Source organism: Grammomys surdaster, unplaced genomic scaffold, assembly GCF_004785775.1.
Source record: "Grammomys surdaster isolate TR1022 unplaced genomic scaffold, NIH_TR_1.0 126153, whole genome shotgun sequence".
Lineage (NCBI taxonomy): Eukaryota > Metazoa > Chordata > Mammalia > Rodentia > Muridae > Grammomys > Grammomys surdaster.
This window is the reverse complement of record NW_021620961.1, coordinates 7,316,886-7,325,501: the sequence shown is the minus strand read 5'-3', so window position 1 is coordinate 7,325,501 and position 8,616 is coordinate 7,316,886. Positions and strand designations below refer to the sequence as shown.

At 33.9% G+C, this 8,616-nt stretch overlaps 1 long non-coding RNA gene across 1 annotated transcript in view; it reads left to right on the top strand.

Moving 5' to 3' along the window:
- The window catches only part of LOC114612259, an 82,750-nt gene that overhangs the window by 7,906 nt on the left and 66,228 nt on the right, over nucleotides 1-8,616 (top strand). The window contains exon 2 of the long non-coding RNA XR_003709972.1: nucleotides 6,410-6,457. This is a non-coding gene — a long non-coding RNA (uncharacterized LOC114612259). The remainder of the gene's footprint in view (nucleotides 1-6,409; nucleotides 6,458-8,616) is intronic.

The following is an 8,616-nucleotide window of genomic DNA, read 5'->3' as shown; positions in this document are numbered from 1 at the left end:
AGAGAGAGAGAGAGAGAGAGAGAGAGAGAGAGAGAGAGACTACATGAATGAAAACTGGAGACTCTCTTTTCAGGCACTTTTGTGCCCTGGGTACTAGCTATACTTTATTTAGGGGAAAATGAGGGTTCTAAGGAATCTTGAAAGTTGATGTTGGAATCTGTCTCCTTGTCAAAAGACAATCTTAAGGCTAGCTTGTAGAATCTAAATACAAATCAATTTTCCTTGAGGGGTCTGAGTTCTGAATATCTGAACATTTAGTGAACTCAAGGTAAACTTTGAATAGTTTTGTCTAAGACATCATCTGTCAGTGGACACAATATAGTGGAGACTAGGGCTGGCTCACTACTTAGCCAATCTTCTACCCTTACAGGAGACATTTCTGTGAGAGTTTGCTAGCTCTTCTCGATAAGGGGAATAATGACCTAAGACTCTGTTCTCAAAGCTTATGGCCAGAAATAAATATAGCCAGTAAATTTGTGAGTGTCGATTCTGAAAGTTTCATGCCTTGTACAGAGTGTGAACTTCTCCATGTATTTTTCCACATATTGCCCTATGTCTGTTTGGTGTAGGGGTTAGAATATATTCTGTTCCTCCTCGATTTTTTTCACCATTTCTTCTAGAACAACCTAAAAATCACTCACAAAGATGCAGCTTCTCTTTTATCCCATTATGAGTTTCTCTCCATGTAAGACTTTACTACCTAACATAGCCATTCTGATAGTTCAATGAACATGTCCTGAGATGTCCATCACCTCATGAGACACTCCCTGTGCCATGGGACATCTAGTCTCCACTTTCATTTGCTTCATGGCACTTTTCATTACCTGGAATCACCACCTTTGCTTATTTGCTTGTATATTGTGTGCCTCTTTAGTCGATACAACTTTATTACTTCATTATGTGATAGGCACTGTCATGGGAATTAGCTATGAAACTGAGTCAATGAGTATGCCCTTAAGGAGACAGTCACTAATAAATAGTGATAACAGTAGCAATCTATATGTAGACTTAGGTGCCAGGAGGCAAAAATGATGTGAAGAAAAATGAATCAAGCTGAAGGATTAAACCCTGAAGGTTATTGTGTCTTTTTGTATTTCATGTTAGGAATAGATTTTCCTTCTTAGGTGATATTTATTCAAAGGCCAAGTTGAAAAATAAAATATATAGCCAGAGAAAATGTGTCACTATTGTGAACTGAGGGTACAAAGCCTCATGAGATATATTTAGTAAGTTCAAAGATGATAGGGAGACCTTGATGGCTTCAAGGCAGTAAGCCAGGTATGTGTAGTAGGTGACAGCAGGAAGGATCTAGATACCTGTCTGTAGACTTTGAACTCTGGTCAAGATCTAAGACCTTATTCTGAGTCCATAGAAACTCTTTGGGCACATCATTGGCATCATCAGATGCAGGTTGCCCTGGCTGCTGGGTAATGATGAAGAGTTTATCAGATGTTCAGGATGAATTATTGGATGCTTTGATCCTCATTCTTATCTCACAAAGAGCTCCCTCTCTCTCTCCCTCCCTCCTTCACTCCCTCCCTTCCTCTTTCCTTCCCTTCTTTTTCCCTTGTTCCCTTTATACTTCCTTTAAGGCCTCCTGTTTGTCCTCCTCCTGTCTTCTTCCTTACTTTACTTCCTGTTTTCTTCCCTTCTCTTCCCCATGTGTCACAATTTTAAAAAGATTCAGTTAGTGTTTATCATAAAACTTTGTGAGCAAGTGTTTAACCTCTGTTTAAAAAAATTAAAGGTAGCACAGGCTCTGCCAAATTCTGGAGAAAACTATTACAAAAACATGTCTTAACTGAATAGTGCAAAAAAAAGAATCACACTTGGTTTCTAGTGTTTGAGCATTCAGTAAATGAAGGAATGGTCATCACTCATAAACACTGAAATATCTTCAAATAAAAAGATTTGCAGAATGAACATAATGAGGCTGATCTTGGATATATGCTGTTTTTTTCTAAGTGGAGTGTGTAGGATGTTGGATACACGAGCTTCACGTTGAGAAAAGAAGACTGTATATATTGTACTGCAAATCTCAATTAGGAACAGTCTTTGAAAGGAATGAGCTCTCCTTGTTCTCTGTAATTGAAAATGGGGGGCCAATGACATGCCAGGTTTTCAAGGCTCTCATGCAGAATAAGAAGGTACTGTCCATACTGCCACTGGAGTTTCTTGAGATCAAAACAGATATTCTTTTGTTGTTTTTTACTTTATTTGATTTTAATTTTACTTTGGTTTTATTGGAAACTGAGCTTCACATTGTAGCTCATGCTGGTCTTGTTTTAATCTGGAGCCTAGACTGGACTGAGTTCATAGCAATTCTCCACCCTTAGCTCCCAAGTGCTGGGATTATAGGTTTGATATGAGACACTGTGCCTGGATTTTTTTCTTTTATTTGATATTTCCTTTTTTGCATTTCAAATGTTATCCCTTTCCCTGGATTCCCCTCCTAATACACCCTATCCTATCCTCCCTCCCTATGCTTCTATGAGGGTGTTCCCCCACCTTCCCATCTACCTTCACTTCCCTGTCCTGATATTCTCCTCACTGCGGCATTGAGCCTTCACAGGACCAAGGGCTTCCCCTCCCTTTGATGCTCAACAAGGCTGTCCTCTGCTACATATGCAGCTGGAGCCGTGGGTCCCTCCATGTATCTCCATGTATACTCTTTGGTTGGTGGTTTAGTTCCTGGGAGCTCTGGGTGGTCTGGTTGGTTGATATTGTTGCTCTTCCTATGGGGCTGCAAACCCCTTCAGCTCCTTCAAGTTCTTTCTCTGACTCCTTTATTGGGGACCCTATGCTCAGTCCACATTATTCATAAAAGAATTATAGCATGTAAATGAAGTCTGCTGTAGACTGGATCGTCTTCTTGATCTCTCCCAGGTCTAGTTAATAGACATGCTTTCTGTAATTAACAAGCCAAAACAACACTACTCAAATTGTGGTCCCAGAACTCAAGGACTGTGTGTCAGAATTAAGTGGGTACATTCTAAAATGTGGAATCCTGCACTAAAATACCAGACATAGTAAATCATAAGTATAGCCATCGTCCTGGGATCTTCATTTGTACTCATTTTCTTAAACTATTAATTGCCATTTATCTGCATAAATGATTTTGTATTGTGTTGCAGTGTTTCAATATAAAGTAAAATAATTTTCCACACTTTAAAAAACAGATTTGAGCATAAAACAAGTTTAATGGTTGTTCGTATTGTGTATGTATTTGAATTGCGATGCTCATAATCTGGATTGAAGGATTAAAATATATTTAATTTCAGTTAAATAGATTTTAATGTCCTTTAAATAGAAAGCCAAGATTAATTGTTCTGCTTTTCCTCAAAAGCATAATTTTAGGATATACACAATTTTAGGAGAAACTACTAAAAACAGAAAACAAAACAAAACAAAAAACCAAAGAAGGAAGGAAAGAAAACTTAAGTTGTGAGTAGTGAATTACAATGCACTTAAAGTATCAAATGTTAGTAATTTTCTATTTGGGGTACATGACACAGTTGCGTTCCGCTTCTCAGCCATCATATGATTTACATAGAGAGAGAGAGAGAGAAATGACTGTGGCCAAGAAGTACTGTGCTGTGGCCAGAACATTTAGTTGCCTGTTTTCCTTCTTACTTGAGTCTTTTTCCATACTTGACAGGGCAGCTCCCCTACCCTCCTCCTTGCCCAGGCTTCTGTGATTGAAAGCACTCTCTTTCCAGCCAATAGGGGCATTTAGAGTAAAGGTAGAAATCTCTTTTGTAACTTTGGCTTGTTGATTCAAGGTGATGGAGAGAGAGGATTCTTATTTGTGGTGCCCAACATGATAGAACCAAGATCTCTGAAGTATCTTTGAAGCAGCTAAAATTGGCTGTTGAAACAGAATGGGTTTTAGAATTTTTTATTAATACATTTTTAAAAATTAATTTAATTTACAGTTAATTCAAAGAAGCCTTTCAATCATTAGGTTTCCTAATAAAGTGGAACACTTGACCCCAAATGGACTTCTTTTCCATTAAGAAAGCAGATAGTTGAACTAGGATAAGCTTTTTTTTCACTTTCAACAAATTAAGATTGTTTGTTGATATTTTGACCATTGACAATAAAGAGGTGGGAGCCGTATGCATCTTCTAATACAGTTTATGGCTACAAAGTTAAACAGACTAAAATAAAATGCGAAAATAACGAAAAGGGGAATTGTAAGCCAATTGAAACAAGGATATTGATTTTTTTCTTAAACCAATCACATGCCTAACAAAGTATCTAGTAGCAGTGACGTAGAGGAAAATTTATTCTCTGTTCTTTAAGGATTATGGCCATGTGACTTAGAAAGAAGCTTTGCTGCAGAAGAAATACAACGAGTCTTCTGGAGTTAACAGATGAAGTTTAATCCAACCAAGTGAAGTGTTGCTAACAAATCAGATTCTACAACCATAACTTTTAAGAAGTTAGGCTAAGCCTAATGCTGCTATTTCTAACAGTTTGGTCAAATAGTCCAGAAGCAATTACCCCAGATTTCTAGCCAATCATCACTTGTCTAATCAATGAATAATTATCTACCATGATCGTTTGTGATTTACCAGACTCCCACTTAGTTTCATAGGACAGTATTAAGGCACTGGAGTGTAATTTTCAAATCAGGAAATTGGAATCAGAGCTAACATCAAAAGTGGATCATTGATTAGTGTTCCACAGAGATTAACTTTTCTAGCATGCAGATTAAAGATAAACTAATATACTAAAAGCCCCACTTAAGGAGCTTTTTAAAGTAAATTATAGGCACTAACAGTCAATTAAGCATTTTGGGTTATTTCCCCCTGTGTCCTTTTAGGGACCCAAAACTAATGAAGCTTATATCATTTTATTCAATAAATGCAAATGTATGTGTACTCAATTGTTAGGAATACAGTGATTTATTATCAATGTTTACTGTCAGCTTATGTCATTAAACAGACCAAGATTAATTTTCACATGAGCTAATGAGATTAACTGGGTTGTGTCCCTGGAACTCATGTAAAGGTAGAAAGAAAAAAGCAACTTCAACACATGTGATCTCTGCCCTCCTCACATGCACTGTGGCATGTGCACACCTACATTCACATGTACACATTCAGCAAGCTCATACATAGTCACACAGTAGCAATAGAGAAAAAAGTAGAAATTACTTATTCAATGAACAAGAAATATGTGCTATATATACATGAATGTACATATAATTAAAACTTTGTACATTTTCAGTAAAAAAAAAGTAGACCGTATCAATTTGAAGTGAAAATGTTGAAACACTGGATTATAATTTTCCATTCTGCTTCTCTGTATTTTCATGGCCTTACTTAATGTTTGAGTTTCCAAAAATTATGCCAACTCTAGAAGAATTAGGTCAACAGAGGAAAACATGCTTTCGACTGCTTACATTAACATTCTGCTGTCTGAAAAACTGGACTAGCTCATCAATCATCTTGTTAGTTAGTATTTGCCATTTAGAACAGAGTCTGAATGTGATCTGTAAAACTCACAAATCTTCACTTCATTTAAAATTATTTAAATTTGGATGTTCTTCACAAAGGGGAATGTACTACAGATTGCCAAATTCAAAACTATGATGAAGAAAAGTTGAGTTAAAATGATTTGATTTGTCATAAGTACCTTATAATCTAAGGGTCTGGCTCAAATTTTACATTCTATTCTGATGTTATAGACAAATAATTTTGGATGGATATGAAAGAAAATAAGAGTAGAAGAAAATTAGTTATAAAAAAGTATATAAACTATTTTAAATTTTATTTTAAAATTAAAATTTATTTTAAAAGTTGAAAATGAACTTGGAACAATGGATTTAAAATTGCAGTTTAACATACCAGATTTTCATATTTTAATTCAAAACTATGTTTTAAAAGTAGACTTTCATTAGTAAATTAGTATTTCCTGTGATTGAAAAAGGATTCATATATTTATAGACATTGAACAAATTGATATACAGAATTTTATGCATTCATCTGTACACCAATAATTCATTTCTAAAGTTATTTTACCATTTAATAAACAATAATAATGGAAAAAAGTAAAATTTTGGCTTCATAGAAACCTAACTCCATTGGGCTTACTTAAACAGTTTAATTTGTCTTCTTACAGATTTTGATGTTTATCAGTCATGTATTTTCAGACTTAAGCAGAAAATGGTCAATGCTTTATATTTTAGTAGTAAAGAAACAATTAATATATTATACAGGTATATTTATATTCAGGGTGCTAAATCTGGCAGATGTTAAAAGTGGAATTTTTAACTCTAATAGAAATCTTAGTTTAGTAAGGAAGCTTTATATTTAAGTCCTCTTTGTGAATAAGTGTGAACTATTTAGATACTGGTTTGAGAGTATTCTTAAAGCTGATAATACTTTTTTTTTCTGTTCAGGTACTGATCATTGAGGTGACTTTATGAAAAGATAACTCCAAAATAACAGTAAGTCTTAAATATTTAGTAGTTTTTAAATTTAATTAACTAGTTCTGTAATTTAATGTTGTATTGTTAATACACCATATACCCGATTGGGTGGCTTTTTCTCATTCTAATTTTATAGGTCTGTTTAGTATGCAAAATTTGAGCCAGATACTAGATGGTAAGGTACTTACGTCAAGCTGAAACATTTTAACTGAACTTTTATTTATAATAGTTTTGAATTTAACAAACTGCAGAGCAGTCTTCTTTTTGAAGACTGTCAATAAAAGTAATTACTTTCCCACTCAATGACTATTTACTGTGAAAGATTTGTTTCTCTTTTGGAATAAATGGTTTCAAATTCAGTGATATTAAAACAAAACTAAGGTATTGCGTTCTGCTACTGTGTTGAAAATTATAATATTCATGCTGGAAATTGTTGTTGATCAGAAGACCTACTAATTAAACTTAATAAAATTTGATGATAGCAGTCCTTTCTCTATTCATATTCAGGGACTCTTCTTCGTTGCTATAATATGCTTACAACTAATCTTCACACATTGTTAATTTTTTATTTAGAATCATGTCTCCTAATATGCTTATGATTTGTAATAAGATTTACTGCTGGCAAGGACAAATGATAGATAGATAGGTAGGTAGATAGATAGATAGATAGATAGATAGATAGATAGATAGTATATATGATAGATATCACATAGAATGATAGATATGATTGATAGGTAGATAATATATATAATAGATATCACATACAAAGATAGATATGATATATGCATATATATTGTTAATATATATAATCAATGTAGGATAGAGATACAGATAGATTGATTATATATAGTATATATATTATAGATGTCAGATAGATAGTTGTGATAAATATATATATATATATATATATATATATATGATAGATGTCAGAATGGTAGATCAATATGATAGATGATAGGTAGATAGATAGATAGGTAGATAGACAGATAGATAGATTTTATATATGTATGATAAATGTCAGATACAAAGATAGATATGATAGACAATTGCTATACTATATATATGCTAGATGTCAGAATGTTAGATATAGATAAAAAGAGATAGATAGATAGATAGATAGATAGATAGATAGATAGATAGATGGCTGACAGAAGAAGAAAGGAAGAGGAAAGATGGAGGCAGAGAGAAAGAGAGAGAATCTCAGGTACAATAGATGGTAAAATATTACACTTTTTATTGGTGTTGGAAAGTAAAGTTAGGGTCTACATGTGTGAATAAGTACTTTACCAGAGAGCTATATTCCCATTGCAAATATTGAATTTTTTCTTCTTAATCATTAAAATAACTTAAATGTGTGTTTTGACTGAATTGACCTTTACTCTTATAGAATGCTGTTTTATTTAAACAAATTTGTGTCCACTCTTGATAGTTAAAACATTCTTTTCCTTCATAAAATATCTTGCCCAAATATACTTAATGATAGCCGGGCGGTGGTGGCGCACGCCTTTAATCCCAGCACTTGGGAGGCAGAGGCAGGTGGATTTCTGAGTTCGAGGCCAGCCTGGTCTACAGAGTGAGTTCCAGGACAGCCAGAACTACACAGAGAAACCCTGTCTCGAAAAAACCAAAAAAAAAAAAATATATATACTTAATGATTTACTCAAAAAAGAGAAAAACGATGTCAAATCAAAAGCAGACAGTAAACTTAGATACATGGCCATGTGCATGTATGTGAGTATGTATTACAGAAAAGTTTATATAAAATGTAATAGAATATCATTTAAGTATTTTATAGATATGTAATTCTATGTTATAACCAACATAATTTGAAATATTTTTTAAAGAATCATACAAATATATAAGCAATTGTTTAAGTATATACAAATATTTAAATATAATCAAATATAATTATATATCAATATATAACTAATCCTTGATAAAACTCAAAATAGTCATAGACAGGTATGACAGCAACACTTTTAATCCCAGCACTTGGGAAGCAAAGGCAGACAGATCTTTGAGTTCATACCCAGGCTGGTATATGAATCGAGTCCAGACCTTGTCTCTAAAAGCCAGAAAATAAACACACACACACACATACACACACACACACACACACTGAGAGAGAGAGAGAGAGAGAGAGAGAGAGAGAGAGAGAGAGAGAGAGAGAGAGAGAG